General features: G+C 40.1%; 1 long non-coding RNA gene across 1 annotated transcript; it reads right to left on the bottom strand.

Annotated features, from left to right (window-relative positions):
* Positions 1–2,226: 2,226 nt before the first annotated feature.
* On the bottom strand, positions 2,227–3,137 carry LOC115581214 (uncharacterized). Its single transcript, XR_003984004.1, has 2 exons — positions 2,957–3,137; positions 2,227–2,604 (listed from the first exon to the last, which is right to left on the bottom strand). It is a non-coding gene; the product is annotated as an uncharacterized LOC115581214 (long non-coding RNA).
* Positions 3,138–19,153: the final 16,016 nt, after the last annotated feature.

Consider the following 19,153-nt stretch of genomic DNA (forward strand, 5'->3'; position numbering starts at 1 on the left):
GAAGGAACCTTGTTACTTGGGCCGATACACCGATGAAAAAAATCTCCCTATTTTTCACAACCCAATGTTGGCAAGTATGCGTAGAGGTCCTCTCGACAATGGCCGGGCCACTAGCCTAGCTCCTGCTAGCTAGCTTAGCTCCTGCTAGCTAGCTTAGCCGAACTTGCTTCGTGTCCATTAAAACACAAACACTTTGACTGCGATGGAGAGTCCAAATCACACACTCACAGCACGTCGTCCGACAACAGTTCACAGTCGGTTAGTGATAAAACACGACACTGACGACACACACAGTCCACTGTCAGCGGCTCGACGCCATTAACTCTCCGCTCCTTCTTCCTCGTCACTCATGCTCCGGTCTACCCGGAAGTGTAAAAACTCTTACAGGTCATGAACTCTCACACGCAATAGAGTGGCGAAGTCCCGCCCCTTCCGGTGGACCCCATGGGACCTCTGGGATCGTAAAATATACATGGGATTGAATGGACAGAAAGTAATTATTTTCCGGTCCCAGTCGTTATATGCCTTGGATTACACACATGTTGTTTGTGGGTTTAAATTATATTTTTTCACGTCAAGAGTTTGACAGTCTATTGTGCAATTGTTCAGTTAAAGGCTGTAGAGAAAAAATGATGAGAAAGACTACATGTTGCGTATGTGACGTCATGTCATCAACTTTTCCCTCCGCTGTCAAGTGGCTAAGTCAAGGTTCCTGTATTTCAAGATGCTGGTGTGTTTTGTACCAGTCCTCATTCGAGCAGGCACGGCTGTTGTTTCTTTCGGATCCCTTCAGATGTGAAGAATCGCTGGCTCAAATTGATCCGGTAAGAGATTTGTATATGCGAATTTAGCAAAGATAACTTAGCTGCTACCCAGCTAGCAGCTAACAACTGGCGTAAGCTAACACTAACTTGAACATTAAGTTTAGCCTTGATTTTCATAGTTTCAGTACATCCTTATCCTTATCATTATTTTACACAGTTGGAAGAAAAAGAGTGAACCTTCTGGAATAGTGTGGATTTCTGCATGGTATGATGGTGCAGATGTTTTATGCATGACTGCTCATACAGTGTGACATGTTATTAGCGCAAGAAAAAAATGTCCCGCTTAAATTGTCTTCATTGAAAACCCTCAAGCCAGTGCTCCTGGTGACAATCAGATATCCACATTTTTATAACCAATCAGTGCAGAAAACCACACAATTCCAAAGGGTGCACATACTGTGATAGCCATACGTTTCATCTGACTGTGTAAGAGTACTTTGGCTTCAGAGTTGTGATGAAGGTAGTGAGCAACATGTAATGATAACATTTACTTTTTAATCCACTCTTGTAATCTTGTAAATTTAAATACAAAATCAGACTGATCAGAGAGAGTCGAAACTACGGAGACCAGCAGCCAGCCTTGCATGAAATTCTACTGGATTGTTTGTTGCCTAGAGTTAGACCAATAACATACACAAATGATTACTGCAACCGTGTCTGAATCAGTCTTTAAAGAATTAATTAATAAAAGGGATTTACTCATCCTTCATCAGACTTTAAAAGAAATCATGTTCTGCTTTGTTCACTTTCTCTCTTTTTGTAGGAACAGCTAAAGCCCCCAACCAGGACTGATGGGCACAGGAATTTTCAGGTCAAGTGTTTTATTAATTTTACTGCATCACAGTTAGCAGTGTCAGCATACACAGCAGTATCTACAACTGACCAGTGACCAAATTAAGCACTTAACAACCACGAACATGTCCACAAGTCTCCCAGTCCCTCAAATTGTGCACAATGCACCACCCCATGTCAATCATATTACACGCAATATGTGGGATAGTGCCTTGTGCATATGTTGTGACTTTTCATCATGGCATTATTAATGCAATTAATTATTTAAGCATCAATCAGACCTCACATGAACGTTTACACACCAAAAATGTAACAGCGTAGCTTTTTAAGTGAGTTTAAGTGAGCATTAATTCCATTTTTATCACAAGTTTGTTTTCTATATTCTCTCCTCAGCACCATCATATCCTGTTCCTGTGTGTCCTGCTTGCAAGTCAGCGCCTTGGATTTGTATACCATTTCAAATAAATTTAGTTGACTGTAGTTATGACCTTGAGCTGTGTTTCTTTGAGTCAAAAACAATGTTTGTGTTTAAAAACAATCAGACACAGTCTTTAACAGAATACACGCTTACTTTATTCCCCATGTGAAAGATGACAGTCATTTACCTAGATTAGTGTTTATAACTTAGATTTTATTCAAATCCTCAAGTTCAATATTCATGTCAGATAAATTGTATGGGCTGTGAGTGTGATTTTATATTTTATCACCACACACACTCATTTGTAAAAATCTTACCTGATGTTTCAATGGCTTAACTATGATATTAAGCCTAATTGCAAAGATATAATTACAGTGTAGGACAAAAGACTGGCAGAACAAAGTGTCTTGTACATGTCGCACATGATATGTCCATCTTATGAGATATTTGCTGACGTCTCCAGAAGAGTGAGAAAACAATACTCCTCAGAGCCATCTTCAGGCACACCGCTTGAAGGGACCATGCTGAAGCTCACAGTGAGGGTCATGTCTTCACTGTCCTGGCACGAGTCTGAAGGGAAAAGGAAAACAAAACACACATATAGGCAAGAATATACAATGGGACTAACACCATTCACTACCTGCAATGATAACACACTGACCATGATGAGGGCATTTGATGCATACTCATATCGGGAGCTTCATTTAGCTACTAGAGCTACGGCAGTTAGCTGGCTAGCAAAATATGTGAGATGATTCAGACTGGGTTTGGATATATTAGTATTTGCATGTTCTGCTGGGTATAACAGATGCTAAAGAAATTGGTAACTTTGCTGACTCTCTTATCGAGAGCTTAAGTTAGCCACTACACTACAGTACTTGCAATTAGCTAGCTAGTTAGCTAGCGAAGTCGTAACACTCACCGAAACCTTATAACGATGCTCCCTGCGACTCGCGTGGACAAGACCGACCATCTCCCCATCGGCATGGCTGCAGCTCTCTACATGCCCCGACTTATAATGATGTTCGCCTCTTTCTAGGCTGTTATCCTCCCCTTGGAAAAAAGCGGTGAAGTAGTGCAGAGAGATCACCAGAGAGCGGGTGGTGACGTACATCATTCGCGTCGAGAGCGGCGAAGGGCTGTAGTTCACAAAGCGGCCTCACACAAAACCTAACATTATCAAGCGTCTTCGCGCTAAATTGTAGTAATCTTTGCATGGAAAATTATCTTTAAAAACCACAAACAACATATGTGAAATTCATAGCACAATTCAAACGGGACCAGAAAATATTTGTTATCTCTCCATTGACGCTATTCATAATAATTCGCAACTGAGGTCCCATGTACTGGAAACTGAAGGGCGTGACTTCGCCACTCTATAAGAATTACTTTTCAACTGCTTTTAAAACATTCAGAACCCATGAAATTATAAAAAGGTTTTTTTTTTTTTACATTTTAATATCTTGGTTATCTCAAAATATTTCATGCAAATTTTAACTTCTTAACAACTGGCGTTTTATCTTTAACTTGTTCCCAGGAGAGAGAGAGAGAGAGAGAGAGAAAAGAATAAATAATCTTTTTTACATAACATTGGCCATTGCTAATGACATACACAGTAATTAATCTAGCATACTTTCATTAAATAAATCAATTCAAGCTAAAATATAAGGGTCTATCATTAGGCTATACTGAGCCTGATCTATTTATACCAGAGATTTTCTTAAAATTAAGTTAACAACTTTTAGAAAAAGGTCACCTGGGGTAAAACTCCCCCTGCTACCCTGATTTGCATTTGTATAGCTCACAGCATTTTCATTTACATGTTAAAGCCTCCCCTAGAATCAGGGGAAGGGGGGTCATTGGGGGACAACTGCCAAGCAAGGCCCACGTCAATTTCCGACAATTTACGTCAGTTTTCGGTGTTGCCTGTAAATTGCCACGTGCAGTCGAAAACCTGAAATTCCACGTCAATCTACAGTGCCGCATACTGACGAAAATCCCACTTTTCATGCAGTGTGAGTTCATGCCAAAACACTCTAACTGAGCTATTTAATACTACTGTAGTGCTACTATTCTTTAAAATAACAGTTACAGCAGCTTTAAATGCTTTTCATTTCAAATGCGGGGCAGCAGCAGCAGCAGCGGAGTGGCACACCCGAAAAGGATCAACTCGTCATCCACAGCCTACAAGGTTGTAGGTTTGATTTCCACATTAGTGGGGACATAGCCAGTCATCCTCCCACCATGCGTTGTTGCCAGGGGAGAAAAATTGTATATGTTGTTAAGCGGTGTAAGGACACTAATGACAGACGAGAAGGCTGTGTAATAATGATGTCTGAACTTTACGTTAGTCATTATGCATTAAATTATATTATTGTGCAAACCACTGCATTAAACTTTGCATTATACACTGATTAACAACAGCTGTCTACAGCTGGACCAGTTTCTTTAGAAATAGACCACATTATATAATTAACCACTCTCTATGACTGCATGTGAAAATATGCAGGCAGGCAACATCACATTTATAAAGTTAATAAACACATTTAATATTTTGTATAAAAGCAAATTTACATTTGAATTAAATTACAGTGTTACAGCCTATGTTGAGGTCTCACCTGTAACTCCACCTGGCCTCTCCCTGAACTAGGCCTACAACCAGGCAAGACTGCTGCAGCACCCTAATGAATAACACAGGATGCCGGCCTGACATTAACTTTGTACGATGCATTAACTACTGTACATAAGCAGTCAAACATATGCAGTAAAACATTTAGTATAGCACCATGTCAAATTTACCTGAAGCCCCGAATTGTCCTTATATGAGCTACAACCTGACCGGGGTTCCTCTGTCAGCTGATAAATGAAATATTGATGCCATGAGCAGTGACACAGCATGACTAAAATCTTGAAGATCAGTAGTATACACTAGGCCAACTTTTAATATTACAACTAGCTAACACTTAAAATGAAATGAACCACCATGTCCTTATTCAAGTTCACCTGCTGCTGTGACCCTGCCACTCCAGCACTGTCTGATAAAAGGGACGGCTGTGTTGCTTCTTCTGTCACCTGACTAGGGATGTATACCGAGGACCGGTACTTTTTGGTACCGGCTTCTAATTGGGTCGGTACCAGGGTACCGTTAAGGTTCTGGACAAACGGTACTGTTATCGGTACTTTTTTTTTGTTTTTTTACTTTATTTAAAATGATTTTAATGCTTTTTACATGGATGGTTTTTGAACGTCTACCCAACTGTAATGACTACAAACTTAACAACAAACTCCTTGACTTGACGTCGCAGAAACGAAACTGGGTGCTGCTGACACGGCGCTGCAGTCTTTAGCGTTAGCCGGGCTTCTAACTTTACTTAGTTATAGCAATCAAACACGCCGCCCTCCTTTATCTTCATACTGTGCGCGCACTCCAAGTGTTTGGTGATGAGGCTTACCCCGAATTTCTACTGGATACTGTCCGCTGCGTTACAGCTCCGATCCGGTTTTGGACCGCCGTCCTGTAACGTGAACCCCCATGGGTTTCGTTTCGAGTCCGCCACAGCGCAGTGGGGTAGACAGCTGCCGTCGCGAGGAGTTTCCTCGATAATCACATAATCACTCACCACCGCAGTTAAAGGTCTGTGTTAAACCAACAACAGGAAGTGTTCCCGACCAAAGGATTTGCAGAAGAGCTTGTGTTTGTCTCTTTTTTGAGATTTGTGTGCTGGTGTCAACACGGAGTGTTTTATTTTGAAAAGTAACCAGATGTTATATTGTTATTTCTGTGCTTGACTTACTGTCAGCTCAGCGCTTAATTCAGCTGAATTGCTGCGTCGTGCTGCGGCATCCGCCAGATTTTTATATCTGGTCCTGGTCCTGGTTATCTGTTCAGGAGTATTTGTAATTGCATAGCTTCTGTTCTGTTGAAGCTTTATTATTACCTTGTGGTGATAAAATTAAGGTTGAATCTTTTAACATCTTGTAAAGTCTTTATTTTTTTTTCCACAAAATTACATGTTGTAGTATCGATTAGAGTATCGATAAATATCGGTACTAATAAGGAGTATCGTATCGTAAGCTCCATACTATCGATAACTGTATCGATAAAATCCTAACGATATCCATCCCTACACCTGACAAAGTAACAAATCAATCGCCATTAAGAGTGAGAAAACGGTTGGAAACCATGTTTTGCACTCAGCTGTGGCCTATGAGGGGGGACTATTTTCCTCAGGTAACTTACACTTTGTTTGGTGAAATAGATTCTAATGTCTTCCACCTTTCTTTTCTTGCCCGACATCCTTGGACATGTGTTGCATGAGAAAAGTGTCGACCTCCTCTCGTCAACACCGGCAAAGTGAAACAACTTCAACAGCCTACAGGGAGCTAAGCCAATCAAAAAACAGACCTGTCTCAAAGACGTATTTGGGAGGCGGCGCCGAAGTGGGAAAGGAAAGGATTTGTGTGCTGCATGAGGCGCATTTTTTTCCTTCAACCTTAATACTGGTGTGGACATTTCAGTCAACGTTAGAGATTGGTATGGACACGTCCATATGGTCCATACGCAATTCTACGCCTATGACAGCCTATATCTAACTGATCTCTCCACTACTTTGGCGCTAAATAGTTTGCGTCCAACACAGTGATTTCATGGTGCTACTTTTTTTTGTGTGTTTTTGCCTTTGCGCTCATGCCAGTCTCTTTGTTGCATTCCACAGTGATCTCCAGCGCCATTCTCCTCTGCCTTCTGTTCATCCGTTCACCTGGCTTCCTCCACACTGGCTCCACTCAACCTTCCTTACCTGCCTGCCTGCAACCCCCGTCCTCTCGTCCATATCACCCTCCAGCACAGTTTGTAGAATAAATCTTCACTTCACTACTTCCAGTCTCCGTTGTCTTCATTTGTCCGAAAATATTATCTCAACTGTAACACTGCCATTGGTTTATACAATATGCATGCATGTCCCATAGGACAGCACCTGGAAACCCAGAAGGAAGACAGGATTTTCTAGATATTTCTCTTGTTAATGACACATAAATGAGCCACACTGTCGCACTGTGTGACACGATTCTTTGTTACCATAAAACACAAACCGTAGTGTATTTTGACTGAGTCCAATGTACACCATCCTGCTGACCCAAATACTCACTATAACTCCACTCAAGTCCTGGGGACTATTTTCTGGAGCCACTGACAAAAGTCCCAAACAAATGCACTATTTCCTCATGTGTGAGTAAGATTTTCTAACAAATGCACTGCCCATAAAGATGGAAATAAAGTGCTTCAAATAATTCTGAATCATAACAGCTTTATTGGCCAAGTACGTCTACACATAGAAGGAATTTGACTCTTACTGGTTCAAACTGTAATGTTTAGTTAACAGAACTAGGATTGTATAAGCTGCTGGTCTTTCATGGTCATTCGTTTAGCTAATGACCAGGATGTAACATGATGTATAGCTGTATAAGCTATAGCTGGTTGTTGGGGCTGACTGTTCACATTAAAAATGCGACAAATATTTTCTGAGACTCTAAAAGAACTCGGGAGAGAAGTTCAAACCCTGGCTTCTTTCTCACCTCTGAGCAGCTGATCAATCACTGTATTGTTGGTTTGGATGTTGTATGGTTTGGAAAGAATGGTTGACACATCCCAAGGAAAGTCAGAAAAGTTTGAAGTGAGGGGGTTTCAACCATTTGTCAAGCAGTTCTACTAGAGTACATGGTCATATTACTATGCATTGCAAGCAAACTTAAGTGTAGCTGCATTGGAAGAAGTAAAGAAAAGTTCAGTTAACTTCCTGCTCTTTTTAGTTTTTTGGAAAATGTGTTTGAAAATTTGGCTTGAAACTATATACTGAAACAAAATGAACAAATAACATGACCAGATGCCTAAATGGATGTGTTTTTTGTACTCCAACTAACAGCAAATCAATAAAGTAATACAAAAATAAAATGGCATCTTTTTGTGACTGAAATGACAATCATTAATGATTAGCATTACACTGCTAGAACTTTAGACCTAACCCTACAAGTAATCTGGACTAAAACCATCAGATTAACCCTAACACTGACCAAAATCAATTACCCTGACCAAACTGCTTTAACATAGATTCAGTCCCAAACAACCAGGTCATTCAGGTTTGTTGTTGAATATGTGAATTATTTTTTGCTCATATTATTCAAAATGTAAACACATCATGAGTGTGTGGATCAATCTTAATGTGCCGTAGATGTTCACAAGTCTTTTTTTGCAAGTCTTAGTCACATCTGAAGTCTTTGGTCACAAGTCCAAGTCAAGTCTCAAGTCTCTAAAAGTCTGCTATCCAGTCTACTAATAATACCGCGCAGCTATATCTAAGAAATTCAAAGCATTTACTGTACTAGTGCATTGCCCGTAGGAAACATGTATTTCTATAGAAAAGTGGGAGGTTAAGTAGCTTTTTCATGGATGGCCAAATGAGGCTGTGTTTGAAGGTGGGACGTCAGGGATATAATTGGCTGTTTTTGACTACTTTTGATTATACCATTATATGTCACCTTAAAAACTATTTACCTTGCCTTACTTGGTGTAATTATTTTTAGCACAACCTCACATGTGTGACTGTACAGTTATTTTTTCAATTTAAGGTACTATATTAACACTATGGACCTAAAATCACAAAATAACATAAAATCAGAGTAGAAAAAGTTAGTTTTTTTACTGTGAAAACCACAAATATGTTTAATGGACCAATTGCATTACTTATAATGCAAATATAAATTGTTGTTTGCTAAATTGGTGCATAAGTTTTTGAAATTTACAAAGCTATGTGTAACTATTTACATTTAAATGCAGGCAATGCCTCAGGCTCAGGGCTCAGCTCATTCCTGCCTGTTCCACATTCAGCCGTCTCCTCCTTGGTTTGCCTCACAACACGACTCCACTACTCACTAAACACACTACACCAAACACTACATAACACACTAACTATACACTCCAAACATGCTATATGTCACAAATCTCTCAACTCTCAAAACTCGCTATCTCTGTCGCTGTCTCCAACACATCACTGCTGCTGTCAATCATCTGCCGATGTCCCTCCCACATCCACATGCAGGTATAAATCCGCTTGTGACAAAAGCACATTTTTACTGTTTCTTCCTGCACCAGACACAAAGCAAACGTAATGGCAATGTTCGCGAAAAGGCGTGTTGGACATTATTTACCCTGAATCCGGTTTTGGACGTGCCAGTGCGTCCGCTCCGTTGACTCGGGCGGTGGGCCGTGTAGCCAGCGCTAGCTAGCGGCTAGCTACACACGAACATCCACAGATTCCGATCCCACTTTGTTGTCCGCGCGTCTCCGGATCTCCTCAGACCCGAACAGACTTGGACTTGTTTAATCTCATTAATCCACAACAGTCAGTTTAGATGCACAGAACGGAACGGAATCGCCGGCAAAATCCCGGTCCAGCTCGCGCAGCTGCAGGTATAAATCCGCTTGTTTTTTAAAGTATGTCGTGGGCTTGAGCTCTGCAGTGATTGGCTCTGGTGCGCACGTGGCCACGGTGTGCAGTGGTTGGCTCTGGTGCCCACGTGACTGTGGTGGCTCCGGTGGACAATGCTTGCAGAATTTGTAAAGCATTTATGAAATAATTTATTCACGCTATCATTGCAGTCCAAGCAAATGCTTATTGCACACCACAGAACAACGCAGCAGCCATGTTGAAAGTCTCAGGTCAGTCTGATCCTGATCCGCAGAGATATTTGAGGAACACACACACACACACACACACACACACACACACACAGACAGACAGACAGACAGAGATTCCTCGTATTATATAGATTATTATCACTCCTTTATCTATTAGCACATATTTTCACTTCTGATTACATTATTTAGATTATATTTAATTACATTATTTAAATTATATTAGTTTGATTTTATTCATATTTACCGTATTCATTATATTCATAAGGTCAGTTTAGGAGTGACCAGGAGACATTTCACTGCATGTTACTCTGTGACTTCTGTATGTGACAAATAAAGTAATCTTGTAATCTTGTAAAGTAAATCTAACATTATTAGTCATGCAATAATAACTAATCATCCAATCGCAGTTAAAGTTAGCTACATCTGCTGGAAACAGAATTAACACTATTCAGATGCTGGTAAATCATGCAAGTGGCTGGTACTGTATGCTGCACTCACCAGCCAAAATAACAATGGTAATCTATTGAGTGGCTGGTAAAATTTCAACATTCACTAGTCTAGCCATTTTGCCAGTGGACAAAAAAGTTAAAAGTTTGCACTCTGCAGCCATATTGTTTAATTACACTGGCTACCATCATACACAGCTAACATTAGCTAGTGAACTATGCTAGCTAACCTTACTGTATGTATTGTACCGTTGGTGTGTGTGTCTGTGTCTGTGTGTGGGGGGGGGGTTGGTTTGGGTGTGTGTGTGTGTGTGTGGGGGGGGGGGGGGGGTCATTCATGAATATTATGTGAAAGAGTGTGTGTTATTATCATGTAATAATGTATTAGCCTAATTTATAGATAGCTAAAATTAGCTAGCGAACTATGCTAGCTAACTTCACTATATGTGTCTGTGTGTCATTCATGAATATTGGGTGAAATAGTATGTGTTATTAGCATGTATTGTCTTTAAACATTTTTTTTTATTGTTTTCGTCTAACACAAATTAGCTAATTAAGCTAACATCGGGCGACCGTGGCTCAGGTGGTAGAGCGGGTCGGAGGGTTTGTGGTTTGATCCCCACCCCTGCAAACTGTGCCAAATTTATTTCATCAGACGATGAGGACCAAGACTACTGTCCAAGAGGTATTAGCTAGAGGTGGATTTCATTGTTCAATGTCGAGATTCAGTTCCCGTCGGTCAGTTCGGCAGGAAGAATCGTTCATGTCGTTCCTTCGTTCAGTCACGCTTCCGGTACAACGTTGTTTAGCGGTGAATCATGTAATGCACAGTTCTCAGCTCCTCGTCACAAGCCATCGTGCTAACAGTCAACATAACACTATAGTTCAAGGCAAATACATAGCTGCAACTTCATGATTATGTGTACATTTAAACAACACAAAAGTTAACAGCTAAAAGCCTGCTAGCCAAGAACGAGTGACTGACTGCTGTCATCTAATGTACCACACTCCAGTCCGGTAGGTGGCGGCAACACACCTATATGCTGGATGCCAGCCGCCAATCAATTCTTAAAGAAGAAGAACAGTGACTGACTGAACAAGAAAGACAGGAGAGGAATCAGTGAACAAATGAGAACGAGCGGTGAATCAGGAAATGTACAGTTCTCAGCTCCTCGTTCGCAAACGATCATGCTAACGGTCAACATAACACTGTAGTTCAAGGCAAACACAAAGCTGTAACTTCATGATTATGTATACTTTTAGACAACACGACAATGGATAATGTGGATATTCACCTTGACATTAAATTAACATGTATTGAAGGTAAATAGAGAGTAGACTATGGTTAAATCAGCTAATTTATTGTCTTCATTATTTTTGCTCATTTTCAACAAGGGCAACTAAATAAAGAAATAAAGACCCAATATGCTGAGAAACATGTTTAAAAGCTTGGGAGAAATATTCTATTCATGAAAAGGTTTCCAGTCCCCATTTAGCATATTAGGTTACACAGTAGAGCCATAATCACTCTGGGCTAAAGCCTGCAAGCTAAGAACGAGTGACTGACTTAACGACAACGCTAGGAGAGGAATCAGTGAACGAGAAGAACCAATTTGGTTCTTCTTGTTCACTGATTCCTCTCCTTGGTTCAACCAATAGATGAAGCTAGCGAGTTATGAGTCCTGTGTGCAGCTGACGTCTACAGAACCTCAGCATAGCCTTAGTCACCTGTGACCCTTACCTTTTTTCTGCTGATGAGCACCTGATGTTCGGATGTTGCCTGCTCGTCAGCTGACTTTAATGTGAAAAATACCTGAGATAAAGGAACAATGTGTCAGGTAATAGTATTAAAAACCAGGCTACTCAACAAGAAAAAGCCCAGCTATAGGCCTGCAAAAATTTTGCCATTGGGGGAAACGGTGTAACAAACCTGAGGCTTTTCTTTAGCTCAGAGATAGCCTACCATATGTGCGGTTAACCTCTTGCTGAACGCCCACGTTGGATAGGATGGACTAGCTGCTACATTGGACTGTTACTTTCCATAATAAAATTAAAGAAGTAAACTGGCGTAACGCTTGTGTTCGGCCTTACGCTTAGCGTGGCAGTGGCACATGCATCGGCGGTCATAGGCATTATATGGGCTACGTCCAGCTAAGAGTAGCCTGTTACTTCCAACATGCCTGGGCTGGATTAGAGCTTAGATGGGGCCCAAAAAATCAAGGCCGACCCGAGCCTGTGTGCTTTGTGTCCAAGCCCGGCCCAACACATTAACTGTAATTATGAGCCCGAGCCCTGTTATAACTGACGTTCTCAACTACAATTCTGAGTTGTTTTAACTACAGAAATGTTTAGAATTATTTTAATGAATAATGCAACAAGTGCCGCACTTATTGCACTCAACAAAGCCGACCCATATGTTGTCACTGCCCACGACTTGTTTAAAATGGTTCCATACCTCGACTTTCCTTTTAAAAAGGGACAATGCACATCAATTGACATTTTCAGTTTACATTCAAAATGTAAATATGCCAGAGTTAGCAAAAAAGCAATTTTTTGTCTGTAGTCCCTTGGCAGGTTTTTCTTTATATCTTCAAGCTTCATGTTGCACTTAAGCTGCACAATAAGTTATGCCGATAAGGTGTTTCTCAGTAACACTTAGTAATGTGTTAATATTTCCAAACCAGTAATCAGATTAAAGTTACTTATTCAAGTCACTGTGTGTTACTATAATTTTTTCGAATTTTCCTTAGTAAGAATATATATTTTTGCTTTCTTCTTGCGTCTCGTGGAGTGCTGTCACCTGTGTGACGTCAAGTTTTCAGCATGAGTATGTGATGAACTCACGTATAACACCACGCAGTGACACAAACACAAACAACAATGCAGGAAGGAGAGAGAAGTGTGTTTTCAAGCTGGAAATACAGTCATTATTTTGAGTTATTAAAAATAAATAAATAAATAAACACAAATGCTTGATCAAGAGCCCAGCCCGGCCTGGCCGAGGACAGTGGCGGGTCGGGTTCGGGTTGGGCTTGGGCAGGGAATGTATTGTGGAAAATGTGTTAAGAGGAGCAAAAGACAATTTCTCCCATTGACCACGCAACAGTGTGTGCCATCTATTCAGCACTCAGCTCCAGTATGGAAAGGTTTCTTTGGAAATGTAATCTGATACCGTTGCAAGTTACCCTATTAAGAGCGTAAGAGTAGTATATTGATCACTTAATCAAAGCCAATGTAACAAATCTGATCACCTTAGGCTACAATAGGCCTATTCCTCAACACTGAATGAGGATGCCCAGGATGTCGGCCAAGCAGCATGATGGCATTGTCTTCTGCATAGTTTTTTTATAAATTCCATAACTCCGTTGATAATGCTGCGGTTGATGAACCTGGCTGGCCGTGGCTGTGAGTGCTTCTTCCTTAACCGTGGTCTTGCCCCATTCTCCTCAAGGTGTTTGATTATATCAGTCAGGGTGTCTTTGCCAATTCTGAAAAAGGAAAACAAATAAGTTTCACATCATGGGTCACGCTAACAGGCACCTTGTCACCTGACTCTGTATGTATTCATCCAAACTGTTCCTCAAGTAGGCTAGTTGCTTAAGCATTAGCATCACAGCCAATTCAAGCAATGCTAACAGGCACATTGTCACCTGACTCTGGATGAATTCATCGATACTGTTCCCCAAGCAGGGCCGTAACCAGAATTTTAGAAATACTGAGGTCATAATTGCGGACGTCTGAACATAAGCAAAGTATCAGCGGGCGGGTCCATAAAGAAATGTGTATTTGTAACTGACACTGTGTGTGTGTGTGTGTGTGTGTGTGTGTGTGTTGACCAACCTTCGAGAGGGCAGGGACAGCAGAGTACAGTACAGATGTGGAGATATGAGGGCAGTCAGAGCCAGTAGATGGAGGCAGGCAGCCAGTCACCATGCATGTAGACTAACTGAAATTGTATGACTGTTAATTATTGACAGTACACTGATTCCAATGAACATAAATGTCCTAACAAAGTTTCAAATATTATCCAGCCTAGATGTAACAGGGCATAATGCAAGACAAGATTCCACTTGTCTCTCCTGCCAAGACGGAATTGAGCAACATAATATACACCTCCTTAATATCAACTTTAAGACACACTTAAATAACTCAAATACCAAATAATGCAAACTCAAACACAAACAGTGCATGAACACAAGCAAATGTAAGTAATGTAATGTAAGTCATACAATTTCACCATTAGACACTACTAGATATGCTGTTAAGTTAAGTTACATTAAGATTGAATAAATACATTTATGATTATGATTGAATTAGATCAGAGGACAGTATTGTTTGATTAACATCAGTGTTTGGGACATTGATAATCCTATCCTGGGGCAGCACCTGGTCTTCACATTCACCTTTCTTTCCTTTTCTCCCCCTATTGTCCTTTTCTTGCCTTACTATCTTCTTCTCAAAGGGAAACAGGGTTTGTTGTGCTCTCTTAATTATGTCTGAAGAAAGTAAACACACAACAACTCAGCTGAGTTGATAAAGTAGCTTTAACAGCGCTGGGTAACATTGTATTACTGGCCTGGCCTCTGTTAGGATTACCATTATAAAAACTAGTTTTAGAGTTCCAGAAGAAAGTGTGTTTGCTTGCTGAAGTCTTGACGAGTATGTTTAAAACTATGTTTAAAAATATTTTTAAAGCCTATAAATAGTATAGGCTATTAAAACATCTAGTAGGTACAGAAATCACCGTAGTAGCAGCAGCAGTACTAGATACAGTCAAAGAACAGCATAACTGAAAAAAATGAGCAAGCATGGATTATAAATTAGCTAGCTAACATCAGTCAACATGATTTATCTTCCCTCTGCTTTCAATGGCCACCCAAAGATGGGCTCTTGTCAAGACAGTAGTATCACTACCTCTGAAACGACCATTTGTAAGCAGTTAACATTAGCCAGTTATGTTATCACTTGTGATAGTTGATCACTAACTTTGATGACTAGGCGTGAAGTTGCAGTTAAATTAAACGTACACTCTAAAAAGTGTGACTGGGCTAAATTAATATTTACAAAATAAATACTAGTAACCTTTACATGAAAAAAAAGACTATGTGCGGTTTGGTATATTATTATGTTGATTTAATCAAATTTGAATGATCTATCAATTGCATTTTACTCATTTTTGTTTGAGTAATATCAGCTGAAAATCACTGAGTGTAATTTAATCATATTTTATCAGTAAAGTCAACAATGTCGAAAAATAAATACATTTTACTCAATGGGGACTCTTTGGTTTTAATCGCCGTACACTTCCGCCCAAGACATTTGCGCCACACGGACATTGATGTCACAACCGTCGTCCACAGCCATTTTCTCAAGGTAATAGGCTTCAATAATAACACTTAATAGCTACGTTGCCCCAACTTGAACGTTGTTCTGCGTTACTGCGAGTTACCTAACAAGTTCACTGGCAAGTTTGATCGATATCGTTTTTAAACACTTTTTACATTGGCCAACACGGTCAAGTTCCCCGGTCAACACGGCAATAAGTTAAGCCCTCCATTTATTCTGTGTCAATCGTGTTTTCAAACTGTTGGTTGTAGGTCGTGGTGACAACACTTTACACTAATGCCGTTTGAGAACGCTGGTTAGAGGTCAGTAATTAAGTGCACGGTGCTAACTCTGAGCTGCAAGATGGATGCTTCGTCATTCCTTACTGCCCGTTTGTTCCTAAACATTCAAAGCTGTACACTGTACCATGATACATAACACCTACATGTTATGCGAAAAGCCCCCCCCCACACACACATTTTTTTTTCTTGATGCATTTCTTAATGCTTGATACTGTTTCGATTGCTTTCCGCCTGAATGTGAAGTAGGGTACTGTTGAGTGATGATGCATAAACTGGTATTTTGTGTGTCAGGGTGTCTGTGTTTTGCTATTATAATCCTCTTAAAGGTCAGGTACTGCTGTATACCGGAATAAAAGTTTATGGAAGTAGTAGAGCACTATAACTAATGACACTTTTTGCACTTACCTACTTGCCCTCCTATTTGCATATGCATAGTGCTAATTTATTTAGCATGGATATTTATTGGCATGGAAAATTCTAGTCACAGTTATGAAAATTATATTATTATTCTGGTATATATGTAACAAATTATCATGTTGTGCAAATTAATAGGTGATGATCGTGTGACAGTCTATGACAGGCAGACATAAATACAGCTTTTATTTTTATCCCTTTCCAAAGCCTGAGGAACAGAAAACAAATGTTATGATTACCATCCAAGTAATAATAATGGACCTCACTATACAAAAGCAAGTGTGAACTGTTATTGCTTATTTGAGTTGATCTTCAGATATCCTCTCTTCTGAGTTTGTGCTTAACATATTAATTAATCCAGATGACTTAAAGCTATGTATTTCTTTCTAGGTGCATAGGGAATCTATCAACACATCAAGATCACAGGTATGTGATACTATATACTTACTATACAATACATGCTGTTATACTACATTTCACATACAGTATATTGTGTAAAGGTTTGTTCACTGTTTTGCAATACCCTGTTGTCGACATTTGCTGGTTAAGCAAATTTGATACAGTTTAACCTGAAGTTCCAACCTGAATTTTAAATGAAAGCAGCAAAAAATATAGAACATGTTTTTCATAGATATGCAGTTAATTATGATGACATTTAGTGTGTACACATTTGTTGCGAACATTATTTAGATGACAGACAAAAATAATTTAAATGTACAAGATTGAAAAAGAACCAAAACTAAAATCAAAAGTCCTCAATTTTTACATCTCACTGTACATTATGTAATTATTAGCACTATTACTGAAGTAGGTTACTACTTAATCAGTTATACTACAAGTTAATAGGGCCTAGCGCTGGGCGGTATACCAGTTCACACCGAACACCGGTGTATATTTTCGTTATGATATGAATTTTTAATATACCTCCGTATTTGATTACACAACGTTTGAAAAGCTATGCTGCGCGTGTATGACTCAAAATGAATAAAAAAGTAGTTAAAACAGTGTGTTTGTGCAAGGAGCTAATTACCTCTTTGTTGACATCCGTGTCTTCCGGTAGCTAGACCAAACTAGTCAATCCGTCGAGCGTGCGCTTACTCCCTCACTGGCGGAGACGGAAACGTATTCCAGCATTTTCGTGTTTCTGTTCATAATGTACATGTCCATGTTACAGCCTGTCATGAGCTATGAGCCTTACAATAGCCTGTTAAGCCTGTTAAGTGCACACTCGGTGGATATACTAGTTTGGTCTAGCTACCGGAAGACGCGGATGTCAACAAACAGGTAAGTAGCTGCTTGCACAAACACACTGTTTTAACTACTTTTTTATTCATTGTGAGTCATAAACGCTACAGTGCTGTGTTGTAAGGTGTCTGCTGATGTTGCATACCTTTTGGTGTGAGATGTGGAGCATGTTAAGACGCTTAAAACACAGTGTAAAGTTCTGACCCCATGCTGTTAGCGTTCAATGCTAAGTCTCCGTTCACGGAGCTCTGTAATGGCTGGACCAAATGTTTTCGCGTCTTCGGTACTGGCAAGTCAAGGGTAGCTTGAGCAATGAAGCTGCATGTTTAAATCGACCGAAGTTCTCCTTTAAGTAAATCTATCAAGTGTCACCACATTTCTTCCGATGCATATGTTGTATGTCACTGTTCATGCCCAACTTCGTGCTTCACGTCATGTCACATGTGACAGTGGCGCTTCTTGGGTAGAAGGAATGAGAAAGTGGTTGAGAGAGGAAAATTACACCTCCCTTACAGATAGACAGAGTGCTGCCTTTACCTTGCAGCAAATGTGCCGCCTTTTCTATCTAAAGGGGGCTAGTAATTCCTCTCTCAACCAGTAGAAAATGCTGTGAACACCTGATTATGCATGAAAGAAAAATACCGTCATATACCGTGTAACTGTCGGAATTTTGAAAAATACCGTGATATACATTTTTGGTCATACCGCCCAGCACTAATGGGGCCTTTTTGTCTCATTACTTTAGGTTTTTGCCTATGGGATGGCAGTGTAAGATCTGCAAGACTTTGTTTGCTACAAAAGGGAACCTACTAAAGCATTACAGACTACAGCACGCAACATTTGGTCGTGGGCAATCTCAGCCATGTCTCTATGGTAGTTGCCCTTGCACATTCAAAACGCAGAGTGCGCTTCGCACACATTTGTCCAGGTACCATGCAGCTAAGGAAAGCCTACAGCCAAATATCATCTCCACTTTTAAGTGTTTAGTTTGTGATGCTGTTTGTTCTACTGAGAAGGACTTCTTTCAGCATATTGGAAATCATCTCAAAGGCCATGAAACTGTCTTTTATGTATTTGAAGGGTGCAGTTTTAGGACAAATACTTACAATACATTTCTGAAACACAAAAGCAGAAAACACCAACCTTATTGTTTAAGTGATCTTAAGCAAGCTATGTATGAGAGACACTATAATCAGACAGCCAACCTCTCTGATATACCAGAGGCCAGTGCTGATGAGGGAACAAGTTTAGATTGTGATCCCGAATGTGCATCATACCTAGTTCTGAAAAGAATTGGCTTGCTTCTGCTGAAGCTAGAGAGCACCTGTAATGCATCTGTGAGGTGCATTGATACTTTGGTTGAAGACCTTCACTTATTTCATCTTCAGCATCTGTAGCCGTTGTTAGAAATACCCTTGATTCAACTTTCAGATTAAATAATTGCACTGTAGACCAGGCCATCATAACTGACTTGGCAGAACAACTGTGCAACTTCCATCCCATTAGTACAGCACTAGAAGCAGGTGGTCCTCTTAGTGCTGCTTTCAAGAGAAGAAGGTATTTTAAGGAGCATTTCCAGTGTGTTGACCCTGTTGAATATAGTATGTGCCCATTCTCAAAACTTTGCAGGAAATCGTGAAGAATAAAGACATCGCAGAGGGAATCTTATCCAGTTGTTCAAACAGCACTGGATA

The sequence above is a fragment of the Sparus aurata genome, chromosome 5 (genome assembly GCF_900880675.1).
Source record: "Sparus aurata chromosome 5, fSpaAur1.1, whole genome shotgun sequence".
Taxonomy (NCBI): Eukaryota; Metazoa; Chordata; class Actinopteri; order Spariformes; family Sparidae; genus Sparus; species Sparus aurata.